Raw genomic sequence first — 21,796 nt, forward strand, 5'->3', positions numbered from 1 at the left:
ATGACACACAAGGACGGTTTCTTCCCACGGCACTCAGAAAACCTTAAATGATTCCGCACAAGTATTTCGTTTGATTTGTACTGTTCTATGAAGTTATTATCCCAACCATAGGGTTCAGTTCTGCCAGAATTGTATGTCTAGCTAAGAGGATATGCTCTTTGGGACTGTTGTAAATTCTGGAAGCCACCGGCTCGGTGGAATGTCTCCTTTGCATATACATTATATATTTGCTATGACGTAAATAGCTGCCCAGGGGCGTTGCAAACATGGCCGCAGAGTGGCACGACTTCGTTAACGGACTCAATTCACCACATCCTCCTGTTTTTCATTTTTTTAAGCTTAACTTATATATATATATATATATATATATATATATATATAAAGACTGATCGTGTCTGGTGCATTCTGGTTTAAACTTGATCCACAGGTAAAATAAGGACAAGCAATTGTGCTGAAGGTTTAGCGGCTGAGTATTAATAAGTCGAGTCATTTGTCAGAGAAAGTCATTCATATAAGTTTGAGGCAAGTTAAGCTTAAAAAATGAAAAACAGGAGGATGTGGTGAATTGAGTCCGTTAACGAAGTCGTGCCACTCTGCGGCCATGTTCGCAACGCCTCTGGGCAGCTATTTACGTCATAGCAAAACCACAGTCCTATCTACTTTAATGGGGGAAGGCAAATATTTCTAAAATCGCTTGCAAAAATCACAATTGAACAACATATTTCCGATCAATAATAAACCATGACATGAACTGTTTCATAACTTTGCTTTGCTAAGCTTAAATTGCGCTAAAAAACACATTTTTCGATGTCGCCTCATCTACTGCGCAAGCGCCCCACGAGAGCCCCGCCCCAGGGAATCGTCAGTCTTTATTGATTAACGATTGGCTCGCTTCACTGGAAGGCGGGACTGCCTTGACTAGAGCGGCCATATTCCTCGCCATTCATTGTAACGGCAGTGGCGCATCTTGTTAATATTAATATATTTGATACAACTCATATATATTGTTATTATTGTTCCTGAAAAGCTAATATGTTTCTATCAATTTAACAGGCATACAAGTACAGAACAGCTCCAATCTACCTAAATCATAATTTATATAATAAGAGAGTCCAAGAGAAAGAGAGTGAGCAAAAAAAAAGATGGCAGACGTCATGTAACTTCTTCTCTCCATCTTCGAAAAAGCAAAGCCACACAGAGATTATCGTTCTCATTACCCAATGATAAATATTTAACAGTGAAAGATTAGAGTTAAATAGTTCTCCATTNTGTAGGGCTGTTTTGAAGGTGGAAAATGGGTAGGTTTTACGCAAACTATGTCATATCAAAGTGGCAAAACAATAATTTCACTGAGCCATGCACAACCATACTGTATCATGTTCTTTTTGGCGCCATGCGGAAAATGCAGACGGAAGCGCGGAATGCAGGCAAAAACGAAAATGTAGATAATGATCTAAAGCCACAAACAGTTATGTTAACAATTACTTAATAATAATTATCAATATGTTCATATTTAAAATGCATGAAAGACAGATTTACGTTATTTGATGGCAGAATGAGCTGTAAATGCGGTGAATGCATCTCGAGCACACTCAATAAAACTGAGATAAGAACGTCTCAGTTTCTAGATTCACAGAACTTTGAAATTTCTTTGATTATAATGTTTATCACAAAAAAGCACTTGAATAAACGTGATCGCTTAGCACTGTTATGTGTGTGCCCATGCAGAGTTTGCGCAGATTCCTCAGACGGAGTTATTGTTCACAAACATTGAGCCGACTTTCATCCGAGCATAACGTTTGCATTTCCTCAACAAGAACATGTAAAATAATATTAACATCATAATCTCATGCGGACTCGAGTGTTTAGCCTATGTATGTTCTATAAATTAGCTCATCTGGGCAGTATGCTTTATTAGCGGCTTTTTCATTCGCTCTGCGCGCGATCAAATGTGTTCTGTACTTTTTGTCCATTGCTTTTTAATCGCTTTTTTGTTTACACACATAAAACTCTTCTTTATAAATAATAAAAACATTATATAATGTAGGCTATCTTGTTGATATGCTATAGGCCTACCCTAATTATAACTTGTAGGCTACTTAAATTGCGACATAACATACATTAAAGTTTAACTTAATTAATATTGCATATAGGAATTTATAGTCTGTTATATTTGACCTGTGCTTCTCTCTCCTTATCTTAAATGTGTGCTCTCACTGTGCGTGCGTGTGTGCGTGCGTGTGTGTGCGTGCGCGTCCGTGCGCGTCCGTGTGTGTGTGTTAGTACGTGTGCATATTGTGTGTGGAGTGTTTTGTATGTGGGTGTGTCTGTCTTCTGTGTTTTCACCTTTTTCTTGTTTTCACAGGTACAACATTGTTTTGCTTATAGTCAATATGTCTCATGTACAGCTGCTTTGTAACAATGAAAATTGTAAAAAGTGCTATATAAATAAAGTTGAGTTGAGTTGATGTGAGACCCGTGATCGCGGTGATCTGTCCGGTTCGCGATCACTGGTCTCAAATGCTGACAGGTACAGTCATATATCATTAAACACCATACAACTATAGGCTATACAAACTATATGCAAAGCCCTGCCATCACATCCGGGAAATAAATCTGTCAATTTGAGTAAAATCACAGGCTTCACTTATACAGATGTGGGGAGGTCATTTCTAAATCACACGAGGTCCCCAGATAATACTAATCCCGTGCGAATAGGGCTTTAGCCATTTTATATTACATTACACTTTATAAATGGATAGTTCCAGTTGCCAGTAATAACTGGGCTAACTGTGAAACAGTATGAAAGCAACAAAATATTCTCATCTGATATCATTTCTCTCTCATATAAGTCTTTGCTCGAGCACATGGTTAGATGTTTTTCAAGATCACTCAATTTGAACGTAAACGGTGTAGCCTGAAACCGCAGAGCTTTATAGCGCAGCTCCATAGAGAATAACGCAGAAGGGCAGAACCAGTTCTGCCCGAAGGTGCCTCAAGGGTGACGGCATCATGACACACAAGGACGGTTTCTTCCCACGGCACTCAGAAAACCTTAAATGATTCCGCACAAGTATTTCGTTTGATTTGTACTGTTCTATGAAGTTATTATCCCAACCATAGGGTTCAGTTCTGCCAGGATTGTATGTCTAGCTAAGAGGATATGCTCTTTGGGACTGTTGTAAATTCTGGAAGCCACCGGCTCGGTGGAATGTCTCCTTTGCATATACATTATATATTTGCTATGACGTAAATAGCTGCCCAGGGGCGTTGCAAACATGGCCGCAGAGTGGCACGACTTCGTTAACGGACTCAATTCACCACATCCTCCTGTTTTTCATTTTTTTAAGCTTAACTTATATATATATATATATATATATATATATATATATAAAGACTGATCGTGTCTGGTGCATTCTGGTTTAAACTTGATCCACAGGTAAAATAAGGACAAGCAATTGTGCTGAAGGTTTAGCGGCTGAGTATTAATAAGTCGAGTCATTTGTCAGAGAAAGTCATTCATATAAGTTTGAGGCAAGTTAAGCTTAAAAAATGAAAAACAGGAGGATGTGGTGAATTGAGTCCGTTAACGAAGTCGTGCCACTCTGCGGCCATGTTCGCAACGCCTCTGGGCAGCTATTTACGTCATAGCAAAACCACAGTCCTATCTACTTTAATGGGGGAAGGCAAATATTTCTAAAATCGCTTGCAAAAATCACAATTGAACAACATATTTCCGATCAATAATAAACCATGACATGAACTGTTTCATAACTTTGCTTTGCTAAGCTTAAATTGCGCTAAAAAACACATTTTTCGATGTCGCCTCATCTACTGCGCAAGCGCCCCACGAGAGCCCCGCCCCAGGGAATCGTCAGTCTTTATTGATTAACGATTGGCTCGCTTCACTGGAAGGCGGGACTGCCTTGACTAGAGCGGCCATATTCCTCGCCATTCATTGTAACGGCAGTGGCGCATCTTGTTAATATTAATATATTTGATACAACTCATATATATTGTTATTATTGTTCCTGAAAAGCTAATATGTTTCTATCAATTTAACAGGCATACAAGTACAGAACAGCTCCAATCTACCTAAATCATAATTTATATAATAAGAGAGTCCAAGAGAAAGAGAGTGAGCAAAAAAAAAGATGGCAGACGTCATGTAACTTCTTCTCTCCATCTTCGAAAAAGCAAAGCCACACAGAGATTATCGTTCTCATTACCCAATGATAAATATTTAACAGTGAAAGATTAGAGTTAAATAGTTCTCCATTAGCCAGGATATTCATCAAACGACTTAAAAAGCGAGAGAGAAGATTTAGTAGCAAAGAAGATATTACAGTGAAAGTGAGGAAGTTAAACTTTAATTTGGCTGGTCTAAGACAAGAAACCCGGAGATGAGCAAGGCAAGGGAGTTGGACAGCTTTGAAGTGTTTATGGGATAGAGCAGCACACTTCAAATCAACAGATTCCTGAAGAGCAGCGAGTGTGCAACAGTGTATGAAACTTCCATGTCTGCTTTCAATCTGCAGTTAATGCTGGAGAAGTTCAGGGATGTTCAGCCATAACATCCATTTTTAATATTGTCGTTCTAATGAGATTTTAGTTTATAGAATAGTAGGGTTTTTTTTGTAAAATAAGGTATGTGGATAACATAAATTAAAGAGACTCTCAAGGTTTTCTATTAAAACGATTGCTATCAAGTTACAGTAAAACTTCAGTTTGACCGATTCTTCACACAAATTTACACCCATACGACAGCTGTAGGCCTACTCATTTTTTTATTTTAGAGGTGTGACTATGTGAAAACCTCAACAAAAATCATTACTTGAGTCCTCAAGACAAGTATATTCCAGTGGGAACACATGGCTTAAAAATGCTAATTCTCATCCGGGTTTAAAGAGTTCGAGCAACTCAAACCAGTCATCTCCCCATGGATTAAATTAAATCCCATTCCCACATTTCTTTCTCGCCGAATATCTTGTTTCACTATAAGACACGACACGTGTGAATGCGTTTCATGTTGGCTGTACCCTATTTTAAGAAGAAGTAATCCAGATTTTCTTCACACACAGTAATCTGACCGTTACGTAAAATCTCACAGCACCTCAAGAGCAGATACTCAACAATCTCCTGTCAAAAGCGTCTTTTCATCTGGGTCTGCCATACACAGCCCATACACACACTCTTAACATGATGAAGGGCTTCTTTTCAAATGATGAGCTGAAGAAAGCCAAGAGACGGATGTATATGATGCAGTGGATGTGGGGGGAGAAGTTGGTGAGTATTTAGGTTTTTAGGAAAGAACGTGTGTCAGCATGTTAGCGCAGGGAAATATCAAAGCTGGTTTGTACATGCTGTGTTCTTGGTTCTAAGACTTCTAACATAAGAGAGGAATGTTGTCAGATTACCCCGCGGTCATTTGACGGGCTTTTGAGGACACTTCATAAAAAGAAACACAGACACAACCATAACAACCTTAAAGGAACAGTTCGCCTTCAAAATGAAAATTCTGTCATCATTTACTCACCCTGTGGTCATTTTAAACCTGTGTGATTTTCTTTCTTCTGCAAAACAAAAGAAGATATTTGGAAAAATGTTGGTAACCAAAAACCGTTGGTCCCCATCGACTTCTATTGTATGGACACACAACCAATGCAAGTCAATGGGGACCGACGGTTTTCTTTTACCAACATTTTTCCAAATGATCTTCTTTTGTGTTCTGCAGAAGAGAGAAGGTAATACAGGTTTAAAACAAGAGGTCATCTAAATAATGACAGAATTTTCATTTTGACGGTGAACTACTCCTTTAATTATATAACGCAATCTTAATCTCAATACAGTATTTTGACTGAAGTGGGCAGATCCCATGGCACGGCTTTTGGCATTTTAATTAATTTTTTATGCGAGAAAGAAAGATGGATAGATACACTATTATAAAACATTACACTGCACAAAACATGCACAACAAATTCTTTCCACATGGCCAGCCTCGTCTTGTTCAATCTCACTGTGAGGCCAACGAAACGCTGAAGGGACCTGCTTGATATCTGTGTGAAATGATGCATAAAAATCGATACTAGCGCAGGCATGATGGAGGGCAGCTTCCCAGGGGTCTTTCAGCAGTTACAGTATCTATGCAAGAACAAGCCTTTAGTGGACACCTCGCCAAGGTCACAGGATTTCAATGGAGCATTTTATGGTTCCACACAGCCCCCAAAGCTTCTTCTAGCACATCTCTACCGCCCTTATCCAGCTGTCAGTCAAAGAAAAGATGACCATAGTGGCGAACAAACACACCGAACAGCTGTCAAATCCATTTTGGAGAACACTCCTTCAGACAGACACAAAAATATAAACAGCTATTTGGGCTGTCAGCTTTTATTCACAAAGACAGAAACTGACAGCATCTCTCCTCTCTTCCCAACAGTCCCTCATAAACGCATTTATTCAGACAAACAAAAGACAAGCATAGCAGGTAATAATTCCATCACGAGAATATAAATCAACAGCCAAACAGCATTAGGAACCAAAATCAATTTCAATCTCCTTGCTTTTAGCTTCCCTTCCGCCATAACAAAATCTCCATGGTGATGAATCAATCCATCCGCCCTCCATCTCTGGGATATTGTATTAAGATTTAGCCTAGGTTGGATGCTAACAGGCTGCCAGCAGAGGCTCGGAAGAGGACGTGGAGATACGCTGAAGAATGGCAATCTCTTTATAGCCTGGTTTTGAATTGGGACATTCTATTAGCCAGAATGGCTCCATGTTTTTTATTTATACCGTGATGTTCCCACTTCACAGCCAGGGGGAACTGTTAGAAATCGACAGCCAATTGATTCTACACAAGCCATCAGCTCAATGTAATCAGACTTAATGATTTAGAGAGGGAGAGAGAGGATAGAAATGATGGAAGCAGAGGAAAAGAAGAACATAGAAGAGACATAGAGAAGAGCATTGGCTCTGCTTTAAAAACTAGTGAGCTGCCTAACTACACATATTCTTGTGAGGTTTATTGACTTGTAAGTTAGTTCTATGTAAGCAGTAAACAGGAAGCAGCTCACTAAACTTAAAAAAAAAAAGCAAAAAAAGACCAGAAGAAAATGAACGATTACACAAAAACAGGGCCGTTCAATGATGAATCGCAATTAATCGTATCCAGAATAAAAGTTTGTGTTTACACAATATATGTCTGTGAACTGTTCATATTTATTTTGTATTTATATAAAAACACACACGGACACATATATGTATATATTTAGGAAACATTTGCATGTATATATTTATAGATCACTTTAATGATCTATAAATATTTATTCATTTATCCTTTTTTAAAATATAAATACAAAATTAATATGCACAGTACACAGACATATATTATGTGAACACAAACTTTTATTCTGGGTGCGATTAATCGCGATTATTCGTATATAAATATTTTTATATATTTTTTCAAATATAAATACAAAATTTATATGCACAGTACACAGATATATATTATGTGAACACAAACTTTTATTCTGGATGCGATTAATCGCGATTATTCGTATATAATTATTTATTCATTTGTATATTTAAAAAAATATAAATACAAAATGAATATGCATATATATTATGTAAACACAAACTTTTATTCTGGATGCGATTGATTGTGTTTATTCGTTAAACAGCCCTTCACTAAAATAACAAAATATTAAGCATAGTTATCTAAACATTCCAAATAATATCCGACAGTAAACATTAAATAGAAAACCAATGAGAGAGTTTGTTTCCAGTAACAAGTCTCTTCCTTTTCTTCGCGGAGAGCAACACGATCCTCAGATTTTGTACTGAATGATGTCAGAGCAAGCGTCTTTGTGTTTGTCAATGACACACACTGAACACTCCGATTTTGTCTCAATGAGAACAAACGCTCACACAAAAGTAATTCTCTCTGGTCAAATACCATGAATACTGTGTCAAGGGACAAAACGACTTGGACGTCGTGATGAAAAGAAAATAGGAAACTGTACACAGTACAGAAGTTCATACATTTTTGTGCTTATTAGGAAAGATAAAGCATAGACCGCTGGTGAATTTGTATTGTAAATCAAAGACTTACAGCTATTTCTTTAATCCAAGTCCTGCAGGATGCAAATTATGGGGGGGGACAAATGAACAGAAAAAATTTTGTCATATCTCGCACCACACATGATGCTATCCCCAAAAGAAAAAAATCCCCCCTGAACCACCACAACAACAGAAACTATTTAATCAACCCATTTTCTAAAAATAAGTTGCTACCACACTACAGTGCAGTTTATGGCAACATCTGCGCCTGTGACACTGCGTGAAGCTCCACACAAGCATTTGGAGAGGCCGATCGTTATTTTTGGTCGCATTTGAAGTGTCGCAGTTAACAATGAAAATGTCAAGCGTTAGTGGTAATGTGAGACGTCTAGAGCAAAAAGGCATTGGTGCGATCAAACCGCAATTCTTCAGAGCCTCGATTACTTCAGAGCCTTGAAAACCCCTGAAGCACCTCTAACAGCCCACAGTTAAAGGATGCACCTCTGAGAGGGAAAAATAATATCTTTCTACCAGCCATTGAAATTCAGATGTTATCTTTGATTAAACCTTTAGGGGTGGTAAGAACTAAATATGTTTGTCCCTTTAAATGCACACAAGATAAGAAAAGGCTATAAAAAAGAAGCAAAAAGTAGCAAAGAACCACCATAGGCATGAGAGAAAATATTGATTCTGGAGCTTCAAAAACGCAACTTTTCCCCCTACGTTGACTGGATTTAATGTGAAGATTGTGCAGCCATGGGCTGTTTTTTTACTTTTCTTACAAATATCAAGGTCCTTGTCTGGAGTAATTTATTTATTTTAAAGAAAACATGACAGAAAAAACTAAGCTTTTTTCTCTGCATGCCCACTATAAGAGCACTGAACCGACTACTTGGACCACATAGATGCTGAAGCAAATCTAAAGCTTAGACAACGGACTATAAGAGTTTGAGTATAACAATATTTGAGTTAGACAACTTGGAAGTGTATATCATTCAGCAAACAGATTAAAAGTTTAATGAGGATCAAGGAACTGTGACAATAAGAATGATTTATAAAAGGGTCACCTTGGTAGACTAGTCCATTAGTTTTAATAAAAGTATATCCTGAAAAATAGAAAATAAATGGCACATTATGTTATGCTATACTCACTGTAACTGTTCTGAACAAATAGGGCTGTCACGATTATGAAATTTGGCTGACGATTAATTGTCTAATAAATCCTTGCGATTATGATGATTAATTGTCTGTTTTAGAGCTTTGACTTTTAATTCTCATACATTTTTTATTCAGCTTTGAAACGACCATATTGTTCTGAATATAAAGACTATGTTCTTTTTCTTGGAAATACATAAGAAAAAAGTATGGGTCATCATACTTAAGGTTTAGGCTTTTACCTGTCAATAATACAACCGCCAAATACCTGTAAATAAAGTAAATTGATCAGGAGTGAATTGAAGCCACCATTAAAATGCTATCAGAAAAGCTTCTAGTATGTTTTTTATCTCACTTGCAAGACTACAATAAAAGTTTACTTCTATGTTAATGAGATTTTGGTAGACTGGTTTTCACACTGAAATAATATAAAATTGTACTACAGGTTATTTTTATGGTATACGCTTTAGTTTTTTTTAAAGTGATACGCAATAAAATATGCAATATGCAGATGCACTACAGCTCACCCTAATGTCTTCTATAGAGATGTGCAATAATTGCGATGATCTGAAACCATCGCGATGAGGTCAAACAATCGCGATGAGACGATTATTTAATAATCGTGACAGCCCTATGAACAAAACAACATTTCTTGTACCTAAAGAAACATGTCTCATCCTAAACCAGTACAAGGTTCCTCAACACCGATTAGTCATTCAGGAAACCCACCAACTAGATTTACACATCTCTCCTGCAGACATGTTACGAGGTGAACGGAAAGAGTTTCGAGTGTCATGCTGTTACCCAAACAGGCTGCTCCATTATACAATATTGATTTGCCAACAGCGAAACTCGTGTGGAATTTGACAGCCTGATCTATATGCAATTGACGAATGCTCAAAGGAACATCGGGGGACTTCAGTGCCTGTCTTTGGGTATTTTTCAATAGCCAACCCTCCCGGAGAGATCTGCTCGATAGCATCTACCTGCAAACTGTGATCATTTTTGAGCACATTTATGACAGCTAACCTGGATGACTTGATAACGAGCATAAAATGCTGGGAAAAAACGTATTTGTGCTAAAGTCATAATTATCTCCCTATTAAACTTCATTTCAAACAAAGTCACGCTATGTTTGTGTACTACAGTATGTGCATAATAATGCACGTTTTGAAAAATGGTAATGTTGGTCAATACTGAATGTGATTCTAGAGGGGGATTTTCAAAAACGCACATTTTTATTCATTTATTTTTTAAGTTTAAGTTTTATGCTAGACATACTTTTAACTTGCTATCTTAAGTAATTTACTTGTAATTTCTTTTGGTTGTTTTCAGAAATAATCTACAGGGACTCTATTCTTTGAGGCTTCTTTTTTGAAACCGTCTATAGTCCTCAGGCTATACAAACAAACCACAGAAAGAAAGAAAAAATCACAGAAAACACAGAACTTGCAGATCAATTTAAGTCACACTGCTTTGCAAGCGCTGTAAGAATCTGATTTCAGACCCGCTTCCACCGACACCTGCACTTCCTGTGAGACGCCATGTGACCACTTTCATTTTCACATAATTCCTCTGACAAATGTCAGCCTCAACACTTCTGTATACTCACATCAGAGCGCTGGATGACAAAAAGACACAGGCGAGCTCTTGAAGCAGCCATGAGAGGTGACAGGACAAAGAGCCGACGCTTTCCACTGCTGTCATGTTGAATCAGAGGAGACTCCACTGCGGTCACTCACAACAGCTTCCTGTAAAGAAGGTGGACAGCAAAAGATTCAGAGGCTGCTTTCTTCTGCTAGATCAACAAAAAAGTCTCTGTTCTATTCTCAGACTTCAACATGTGATTTACAGTAGTATTGTTGAAATAAAAACAGACGGTGGCATCTCGAAGGGAGAACCACAAAACGGGGCCCCGCCCACAAGCATCACGTAAAAGCATTTGAAAGTGAGTGGGGTAGTGTAAATCTGGTGAGCGGCAGCAAGTTAGATATTAAACAACTCAATAAACAGTTGACCGTGACAGAGTACTGTGTAAAACACCTCATAAATCTCTCCTCCCTACTGTCCGGTTACTATCCAAACACACTTTGAACGTGGACTAGTAATAATGAAACGTATTAAAATAATTAGTAAAAGAATCATTATAATCATCATCACCTTGGCAACCAACCACAACTCCCTAACATTGTCTTCCCTAAAATTGAACAAATGTAATGACTCATCTATTATGATTAGGGATGTAACGATTCACCGTGAAACCGGTTGAAAATCGGTTATAATGTGTGACGATTCAAATCGGTTGAGGTGTGAACTGAATCGCAATACATTTTTTGAACAGCAGGGGCCGCTATTTTCACTGCAAATCTAAACGTGGACATGCTGATATTTCTTAAATGCAAAAAAATCCAAGAAAAGCTCAGACAGTATTAGTTTGTTTATATTAAAGAGACTTTTTCTAATATTAATTTGTTATAAAATTGCAGTTATTTGAAATAAAACATTATTTTATTATACAAAGAAACGTGAAGCATTTAAGAAATAATGCAAGGGAAGTTGTTCATTTCTAATTTGTTTCAACTCATTTTGTAAAAATAAATCGTGAGTAAATCGTGAATAAATCGCATCGTGAGATCAGAATCGTGACTCGCATCGTGAGCTGAGTGAATCATTACATCCCTAATTATGATCTATGTTGACTCATATCATATAACATTTTAGAAAAATCATTTAACAAATTAAGGCTATAAAACAAGACTCTTCTTCCTTCACCTCAAATAACATCTTTTATCAGTATATGCGTACCTTGGGAATTAAACCCACGACCATCTTGCCGTGCATTGCCAAACTTGCATGTTACAAACATGATGTCAAATACACGGGTCATTATAAAGCTATACAATTACTGCACGCTTGAAAATGATAGATTTTTGGAATTTGGAACCTATATTTTAATCCATCTGTGGGGGGGACACATTACTGAAGTCATGGGAACAAGTGTTAAGTCTGTCACCATGACAATACAGAAAATAGCACTTGAGCACCACAGCTCAATGAATTCAATGTCTAAGGCAAAATCTGACATTTTGCTCCATGGAAAGTGATGCTGTTTCAGCTTGACCCATCTGGAATGCACTCATAAAATACTATTTCATACTCAATGCTTTTCAATGGAATTTCGTCATTTTTATTGGAATTCACGCCATCACATCCTTAAAAAAACATCCAAAAAAGATTTGTCTGAATGACACAGTTGGCACAGGAACCAGTGACATATTAACATACGTTTTAACTGAGAACTTTCACAGCAATTAAGAATGAAAATATACCATAGTGTGAATTCCTGGTTTGAAACAGAAAAAGGAACTTGAAGAAACAGTAACCCCAAAATAATCCTTCTAATAAAAACTTTATTTCACAATGACTTCTTTGACTTCCAAAAAACACCTTCTGTAACCAGTCCTTTCGATATTCACTGACTTCATAATTCAGATGGCAGGCAGCGGAAAACTGCTCCCCTGAACGCAATCAGGCCATGCTAGAAAGTTTGTCCAATTGGATGAAACGCTGAAATATTCATGACAGGCTGATAGACTTGATGCATTCAGTAGTTTTAGCCAGGCTTTCACCCGCTGACAGAACATTAGCGGATATTACAGAGAGAGCAAATGGACCTGAAAATGGCTGGTTTCTTGTTTAAAGACATCAGTAAATATTTAAGAGCAAGCTATAAATTTCACAGGTTTCAGGCAATAGTAGCTCTGAAAGTCATCTGTGACACAGAGGATAAAAGTGTCATGAACAAAACAAAAATGGACATAATACATTTTTATTTTATTTGCTTTCATGTTGAAGTGCCCTAATATTTGATTGATTTTGAATTGTTTTAATCATGCTTTTTGACACAACAATAACAAGTAATAAGACAAAAATAAAACCATGCATTATGCATCAATATCGTCCACAAAATGTCATCATATTACCATTACCTTCGCTCTTTCTGTCATCTCAGTGTTGATGCAACTCCATTTCCATAATCCCCATCATGTGCAGAACCTGAAGCCTAGACACCTCAAGCACGCAAACATTTTATTTACCTATACCACACGATTTTAGGCTGCTGATATAATTACATTGGCATCATCCCACATTACATCTCTCTGTGGTTGATGTACTGTATCTCCAGCATTTTCAAGTCTTAATCGAAAAACCAAAAACGTGAGCACCCAACCCATCACCGTGCACTGACAAAGGATGAGTGATGAAAGGAGAATATGAGGGAGACATTGGAAACGGAGGGATAGCAGAGCTGGTTGATTATACCCCCTGCCTGCAGTGCCTTGTTGGATCAGATCAAACAGGCCCAGTTCTCCCGTGAGATTATTTTACGGGACGTGTGTGTAAATGAGGAGCGTCCAAGGCTGTGAGGCATCTCCATATTCAAAGCGTGAATACCTACAGCGAGCTGGTGCGGCTAGCACACCAGTTTACTCTGATCTAAGGTGCGAGCTTTCATTCCTACATTATATGCATTGGCAGGAGGGATTTAACCATCAGTTGTGACAGATATAAGGTGATCTGTCATGTCTGACTGGCATTTAAGCAGCTGTTGACCTGCTTTTTACATTATGAAGTTTACGAATTTGCATTAAAGGGATAGACATTTTTTCATAATTTATTCACTCTCATGTCATTCCAAACCTGTATGAATTTCTTTCTTCTGCAGAACACAAAAGAAGATATTTCGAAGGATGTTGGTAACCAAATAACATTAGTCCACACTGATTCCATTACGGACACAAAACCACAGAGACATTTCTCAAAGTATCTTTTCTGTTTCACAGTAGAAAGAGTCATATTCAATTTTAAGAGATGTAAGGGTGAAATAATGACAGAATTGTTATTTTTGGTTCAACTATCCATTTACAGTATGTACCTGAGCAGCTTTAAAGGAATAGTTCACCCCAAAAAATGGTTCCCATTGACTTTCCATAGTAGGAATAAATATAACTATGGTCAAGTTAATGGGGTCCATTTTTGGGTACTATTCCTTTAAAATGAAAGTGAATCCTAAACCTGATCCTGATGTTGTGTAGATTACTTTAAAGTCACTTGTCGGTTTATTTTGGAGGTTGAGGCCCTAGTCAACATGTGCTTTTACTGTATATAAAAACAGCTATGACATTCTACAAAATAAATGATTTGGTGTTTTGTGAAGGAAAGACATTGGTTTAGAATGACATAAAGATAAGTAACTGACAGAATACTCATTCCGGGGAACTTCTCCTTTAAGACCCTGTCCACACTAATGCGTTTTCGTTTGAAAATGCATTTTTTCTCTCTGTTTGGGCCTTTCGTCCACACTGAGACGGCGTTTTTGTCAACGAAAACAGAGCTTTTGGAAAACGCACTCGAAAGTGGATACATTTGAAAACGCCATTTTTGCAATGTAGTGTGCATGAGGAAAATGGAGGGGTCTAAAAACGATGACGTGTTTTTCGTCATGACGCAGTTGTTTCGGCTGCTCTCCTGTTTGATAGCATTAATGTCAGTTCATGCATACTTTAGATTGCATTTTAGGAGACGGAATATTTAACTACTCGCAGTTATTGTTTGGCAGCGGAGAGCGAGTTAAGTTTCACTTTCTCTTTAGCAGCTTTATAGTCTTGTGTTACCCGCAGCAACACCTCTAAGTTACCTTCGTAACTCCGTCTATTTCAAAAACGGTGTCTTTGCTCCACATTGCCGCAACATAATAAAGCAGAAAGTAAATAAACACCTGACAGAAATGACACATGCTGACGTGTTTTAGGATTTACTCATGCGCAGTAGAGGACTGTATTGGGATTGGGATCCCGCGGGACCCAATGCAAATCTCGCGGGAGCGGGCAGTTTTACCTTTGCCGCAGGCAGGACTGGGCGGGTAAAACAAATAGTGCGGGTCCAGCGATTTATAGCCACCAGCAAGGATGGAGTCAGTAAATGAAGTTGAGAAGATTAAAGCGGGATTTTACGGCACAAAACAAAAGCAAGGCAAGTCCGACATTTGGACAAATTTCTCCATTGTTACAGACAAAAGTGATAAAGAATTAGACTTCGTAAGTTGCAAGAAATGTGCAAAAGTATTTATTTACAACGGACACAAATCTGGCACCTATGGGTTGAGGCGACATACCTGCTCCATTATCCCTGGTCAAAGTAAGATCTGCTTCAAAGATAATTTAAAGTAATTTTTAAAGTACTTTAAAGTACTTCTCCCCGCATGTGTTAAGCAAGATACTACAGAGAAATGCGTTGAACTTTGCTGTAAAGACATTCGAGGCTAAGAGTTCCGGTGTTATGTTTGTAGCCTTTCAAAAGTGAAAAGTTTTTGTCACATGTCGTCATTTGTTAAGTTATGTGTCGGGCGTGAAATTTACCTTCACATGAACATACGTATTTATCGACCATAAGATGTGCGTTTAATTGAGCGCAAATGTTCTGTGTCTGTTATTATGAACGTTAGCATACCTCACCATTGTTTAAATCTTTAAGCTAAATTGTTCGCGGTGCGGGCGGGAGCGAACGCACAAATTGCGGGTGCGTGAGGGAGTGAAAAACACACGTTGCGGGAGAGGGCGGGATTGGTCAGAAATTCACCGGGGGCGGGATTACGAAATCAGTCCCGCGCAGGGCTCTAATGCGCAGTACATGGATGTAAGCGTTTTCAGACGTTTCAGTGTGGATGGGCAACATTTTGAAAACGAAAACTCAGTTTTCAAATGAAAACGCACTAGTGTAGACAGAAGGATTTCAGCATGATATTACAACAATCAAGTCCATGAAGAATTCAGCTTCAAGGAAAACAGCAAAATCTCATCATGTCTTTTGTCGTTTTTGATCCAACATCATGGACATTATCTTTGCAGTCTGCTTACATTCTTTGACGTGTTTCTTCAAGAGACAGATCCACACTATCTGGTGCTTTTGAAAATATGCTCGAAATACACTCTCTCTCCTTTCTCCCTCACGTGCCTTACCCCAAAAAAAACAAAATCTGTGCGAATGTCACGCTAGATCCTACTGTTTTTCATGTGGAGGTCGAGTGAAATGAACCACCATAATTACTGTCATCTATTGGGAATACAAATAAAGTGGTCAGCGTGGTTGTAGGAAAAGTGTTTTATAGTCTAACACCAGCAATTGGCCTCTGTACACATCATGTTTTCAGATCAAGAGCCATTAGTGTTACTTCAGGAAGGGACGGTTAACTGTAGCAACAAATAACCTTTTATGTCTCCAACCAATCAGAAGTAAATATCCTTGTAATTCTAACTCAAAAGAACATTTAACACAGACCTGGTTGTTGCAAGAATCCACCAGACACCGCAAAACACATCAGTACCACCAATGGCCCATACCTGTGGCTAATAAAAGCCAACTTTGGGAAACATGAAAAAGTTCAAGGCCACCAAGATTAGGGATGAACGATTAATCGAAATCGAATCACAATTTGAAACGTTGCGATTTGCTAATCGCAAAGGGCTGCGATGTGGATGCGATTAAAAAACACCTGCAAATCTGTTCAAGAGCAAACGCGTGACTGTGTGACTTTGTGTGGCAGTCTTAATGACCAATTGAGCCTCCAACTGAGTGAGTGTTGCCCCAATCAGCACTGCCCTAGCCAATTGCGTAATGCCGTGACACCCGTCATTAAAAAAAAAACGGAGAAGCGCGGTGGAGTGTGATAATGGCGTCTTCAGAATCAGACCACGCATCGGGCGAATTAATACCCAAGATAAACAGAACGTCTGTGATCTGGGATTATTTCGGATTCGAAAAGACAGATGTAGAACAAAAAAAGATAATTTGTAAGAGCTGTCGTAGACTTGTTGCTACATCGCGTGGGAATACAACAAACCTCTACCAGCACTTGAAAAAACACCACAGGCGGCTTTTTGAGGAGTGTATTGCTAAGAAGTCGACTGAAAGTGCTGCAAGTGACACAATCTAGTAGCAAGCAACAACAGAGTACAATTTCAGAGTAGTTTGCGGCTGTTTCACCATATGAAAAGACCTCACGAAGGCATCAGGAGATAACTAACGCCATAACCCACTACCTCGCTAAAGACATAGTGCCTTTTAATGTTGTGACCAAAGAGGGGTGTAAAAACCTCATCCGAATGTTGGATAGGAGATATACAATTCCCTCTCGCACATATTTTAGCCAAATTGCAATCCCACAGCTGTATATTGAATGTAGGAATAAAGTTGAGGCGGAACAGTCAAGCGTGGAATTTTATGCCACAACAACAGACCTGTGGTCAAGCAGGACGACCGAACCGTATCTTAGTCTCACTGTGCACTTAATCAATAATGACTGTCTGCAAACGGCATATTTTCCCGCAGACCACACGGGACAGAATATAGCCCATGGATTAAGGGAGTATTTATCCAGTTGGTGTGGTCTGAACGAAGAGGGACAGACGTGCATTACAACTGATAATGCAGCAAACGTTGTAAAAGCTATGGAATTAAACGAATGGACCAGACTTCAGTGTTTTGGCCACAGGCTGCATCTTGCCATTGGTAAGTTTGCCTCTCTCTATTTATGTGTAATTAGATGCAATATGCTTGTTAATTATTAAAAAATAATATGATTAAATAAGATAAACTTAAATGTATATTTTATTATTATAATTTATTATTATTGATGTTACTACTATTATTTGTTCCCATTTCTTAAATTTAGCTATGGTCAACACTGCTGTAGAATAATGTCTCACATTAAACATTTTAATGTACAGTACAGAGTCAGACTGTCACTGATAATCTGTACATATTACAAATAAACTTGAAACTTGAAAACTACATTAAGTCTGGCAAATGCAAATCAGAATCAAGCATGCACAATATTTAGGTTTCATGTTTTTTTTCCAGAAAATGCTTTGAAGGATGATGCAAGGGTAAATCGGGCAACAGGACTTTGTAAGCAGCTGGTTGGCCATTTCTCACACAGCTGGAAAAAGAAAAATGCACTGAGTGAGGCACAAGAACATTTGAATCTGCCAGGGCATTCCTTGATCACAGAGTGTCCAACAAGATGGGGCTCTAGGCAGAAGATGATAGAGAGGGTCTTGGAGCAGAGCAAGGCCTTGTCTCAAGTTCTGTCTGAAGACAGGAAGACACGTCACTTGGTCCCACCTGGCAGGACACAGAGGTACTCGAATCTATCAATGCTGGCCTACGTCCTCTCCAAGACTTTACAGGTGCCTTATCTGGTGAATCATATGTCAGTGTATCCTATCTGAAGCCAGTCCTGCATCTCCTGAAAACAGAAACCTTGGCTGAAAAGGACGATGACACCGATCTAACAAAGGCCATAAAGTCAAGGGCCCTTGGCTATATGGAAGACAAATATAGTGACCCAGCCACACAGGAGCTTCTTGATGTAGCTTCATTCCTTGATCCGCGATTCAAAATGGACTATGTAAAACAAGAGAATATTCCAGACATCAGAGCAAGAGTCAAATTAGAAATGGAACAGGAGGCACAAAAGGTAACTTGTTTTGATTCCAAGTGCATCAATGTGCAAAAGCAATAGAATATGCTAAAAATAAAAAATATATTTTTAATAGCATAAAATTGCAGCAGATAGCAACATTATAATACCTCTAAATTACATTGTTATAATAGCTTGTTATTATACAGTATGTTAAATCTATGCCATTTTTAAATGCCTACATAAAAATGCCCAGTTGCTCAAAATTGTATTAGATTGAAAAGACAGTTCTTTGTTTTTCAGGAGAAGAGGGTTCGTCTTAGCACCACATGTGGCGTTCATCAAAGTGCAGCAGAGGCAGAACCATCAACATCCAAAGTGAAGAAGGGCAAGCGGTCACTGGGCAGCTTCTTCAAGAGCACTGCTGTGCCCCCTGCTTCATCTGTGCAGTTGGAGGACTCCATGGAAGCTGAGCTAAACAGCTACCTCATGACTGCTGCTATTGATGCAGAGCAAGATCCCTTGGCTTGGTGGAAAGTACATAGGGTTAACTTTCCAAGACTGAGCAAACTGGCTCGCAAATACCTATGTATACCAGCCACAAGTTCCCCATCGGAGAGACTCTTTAGTGCTAACGGAAACGTTGTGACATGTGATCGCTCATGTTTGAAACCGGCAAAGGTAGATATGTTAGTGTTTTTGGCCAAAAATTTGTAAATGCTGTACTTGCCTTTGGGAGAAGAAGTTTCAGCAAGGTTTGTAAGACTTCGGTTGGGGTCAGGATTTGTTCTGCACTTTATTTTGTAATGCCACTTACTGGCAGCCTTTACTCTGTAAAGAAAATGTTATGCTCTTTATACTTGAATGTGTGCTGTCCAATATTTTAAATGCTACATATCAGTTTCGATTGAAATATGTAGCATTTTGTTATATTTATTTTGTGTTTGTCAAGTTAGAAGAGCTTGCCTTGTTTACAAAAATTTTACGTAATTGTATTTATTCTTATTGGAAATTGTTTGCACTAAAGAAAAGTGAATGTTAATTACCTGTTATTTATAAATAAATTTTAATAAATGTTGCTGGAATGTTGGAAGTTAATATCTTTTCTTTTTCTTGAATCAGAATGCATTTTGTAGGCAGCACTGACTGTATTTTAGCAGTCAAGGAGATAACTATCGGATAGAAAGGCATACTGCATGTTCTAGACTGCAAGGTAGTGGAGGTAATGGTCTCTACTGGTATGTGATGGATTCTATTGGTGGCCAGGTGGGGTGTAATCTGGCGGATGGAAATTTATAGAACACCATTAAATCCTGTTGGAATAATGTCCAAAATACACTACGAAAAGGAATTTTGCAATGGTTTTAAAGGAAAAATCTAATTGCTGGTTTATAATGGTATTCATTGGAAACCATTAGAATTTCTGTGATTTAATGTTTTTTTCAGCAGGGTAATGATACCTATAGTCTGTTACACACTATTGACAAAATTTAGCTGAAGCTTGACTTTACAAAGTTAAATCGCAAATCAAATCGCAATCGCAATATCTGTCAAAAAAAATCGCAATTACATATTTTCTCCAAATCGCACAGCCCTAACCAAGATGACCAAACTTTTACCATCAGGAAACAGCAGCCAGAAACAGCTTTTACATAGCTGAGATCACCTCTCCAGTCTTCACTCATCTCAGTTACTATAAAACGCCAGTGATAGTTGCACTAATGTTTTGAAAGCTTTCGCAGGTGAAATCAATGGATTATTGAGGCTAAATTTAGCTCGTAGACCACAGGGTGATGTAAAAAGTGCTGCGGACAGGGTCGCAGGTTTACCTCAGACTTTGTAAGCAGGGTGGTGATGTTAGCTGAGGTGAATGGTTTTGCGTTATACTAACAACTCTAAACATCTAATGGCCCTCTGAAATCTGTAAACATGGAACAAATAACAAACTGGCACAGGGGCCTTATATTCAGCTCAACGTCAACACGAACGTGAGACGACATAGTGTGAGTTTTAAAGACTATTACAGAGCCTTACTGAAGTCATTTATGAAATTACTCAAGGAAGAGATGAAAAAATATTGGGATTGAAACAATGTTTAAATTTTAATAATGATAATTCTAAGTTGACCTATGGAGTGTATTCTTTTACAAAAGTATACATCATAAATAGAAGAAGGCATAATATATATTACATAACATATTATACATAACATAATATTAATATATTATATGTAAAGATAAACGTAAAGATAGACGTAAAAAACATTTTTAAAGAACAGTATAAAAACCACATGGCACTGTGCCACTTAAAACACCTTAGAAACCGCACATCAATGCACTTAAAATTATTTGAGTTTCAGGACAAATCTTTATTATATCCCATCAGCTAGACAGCATCTCAATTAGATGAGGAGAGTGGAGGACCACAAACTGAGCTGTCTGTGTCAAGTGAAGGAGAACATATGGCTTTCCAAAAGCCCCAAGAGGACGTTATTTCTTTACATTCACTCTCCAACTGTAGCAATAGAAATTTTTTATAAAGTATGCGGCTGGGAAACAACTGTGCCAACTGATGCAAAAATGCTGCCTTCAAGTCTCAGTTTCACAAGTAACGCATTCCCCGCTCGTCTTTTAAATCCAAAGTATCTGTTCCTATTTTAGACTAAAGAGCTACGCAGTTCAGCTACAGAAAAAGAGTCTTCCTTTTAGCTCTAAACCCAAAACGCTGCAGGAGAACACCAAGCATGTATAATTCATTTTGTAGAGAAAAAAAGATATATATATCACACACTCTGCATTTTAGGAAAAATAATAAATTATAGAAGTATTACAAATTAGGGCAAATGCTCCAAGAGGAAAAGAGCACAGCTTTAGTCTGTCACAGGAGAGACTGTCAGAGCTCAAGACTGACAGATGTGACAGTCTTTCCAGATCCTTGCGGACAGCTGTCTCACTTCCAATCCAGGTTATATAGAGTTTGGATAGAGAGCACGCTTCCTGAGGGACATACAGTCGGAAACAATGTATTAGTAATGCTGAGAAATGTTAAGAATCCAGTTGTCCATTACTTATGGTAGACTGTGGTAACAGAATCTGGGGAAAA

The 21,796-nt window shown here is 38.1% G+C and overlaps 1 protein-coding gene across 1 annotated transcript in view; it reads right to left on the reverse strand.

Annotated features, from left to right (window-relative positions):
- The window catches only part of ndst2b (N-deacetylase/N-sulfotransferase (heparan glucosaminyl) 2b), a 63,982-nt gene that overhangs the window by 15,614 nt on the left and 26,572 nt on the right, over positions 1–21,796 (reverse strand). The window contains exon 2 of the mRNA XM_057358827.1: positions 10,826–10,964. The gene's annotated coding sequence lies outside the window, so the exon portion shown is untranslated. The remainder of the gene's footprint in view (positions 1–10,825; positions 10,965–21,796) is intronic.

The sequence above is a fragment of the Triplophysa rosa genome, linkage group LG18, assembly GCF_024868665.1.
Source record: "Triplophysa rosa linkage group LG18, Trosa_1v2, whole genome shotgun sequence".
Taxonomy (NCBI): Eukaryota; Metazoa; Chordata; class Actinopteri; order Cypriniformes; family Nemacheilidae; genus Triplophysa; species Triplophysa rosa.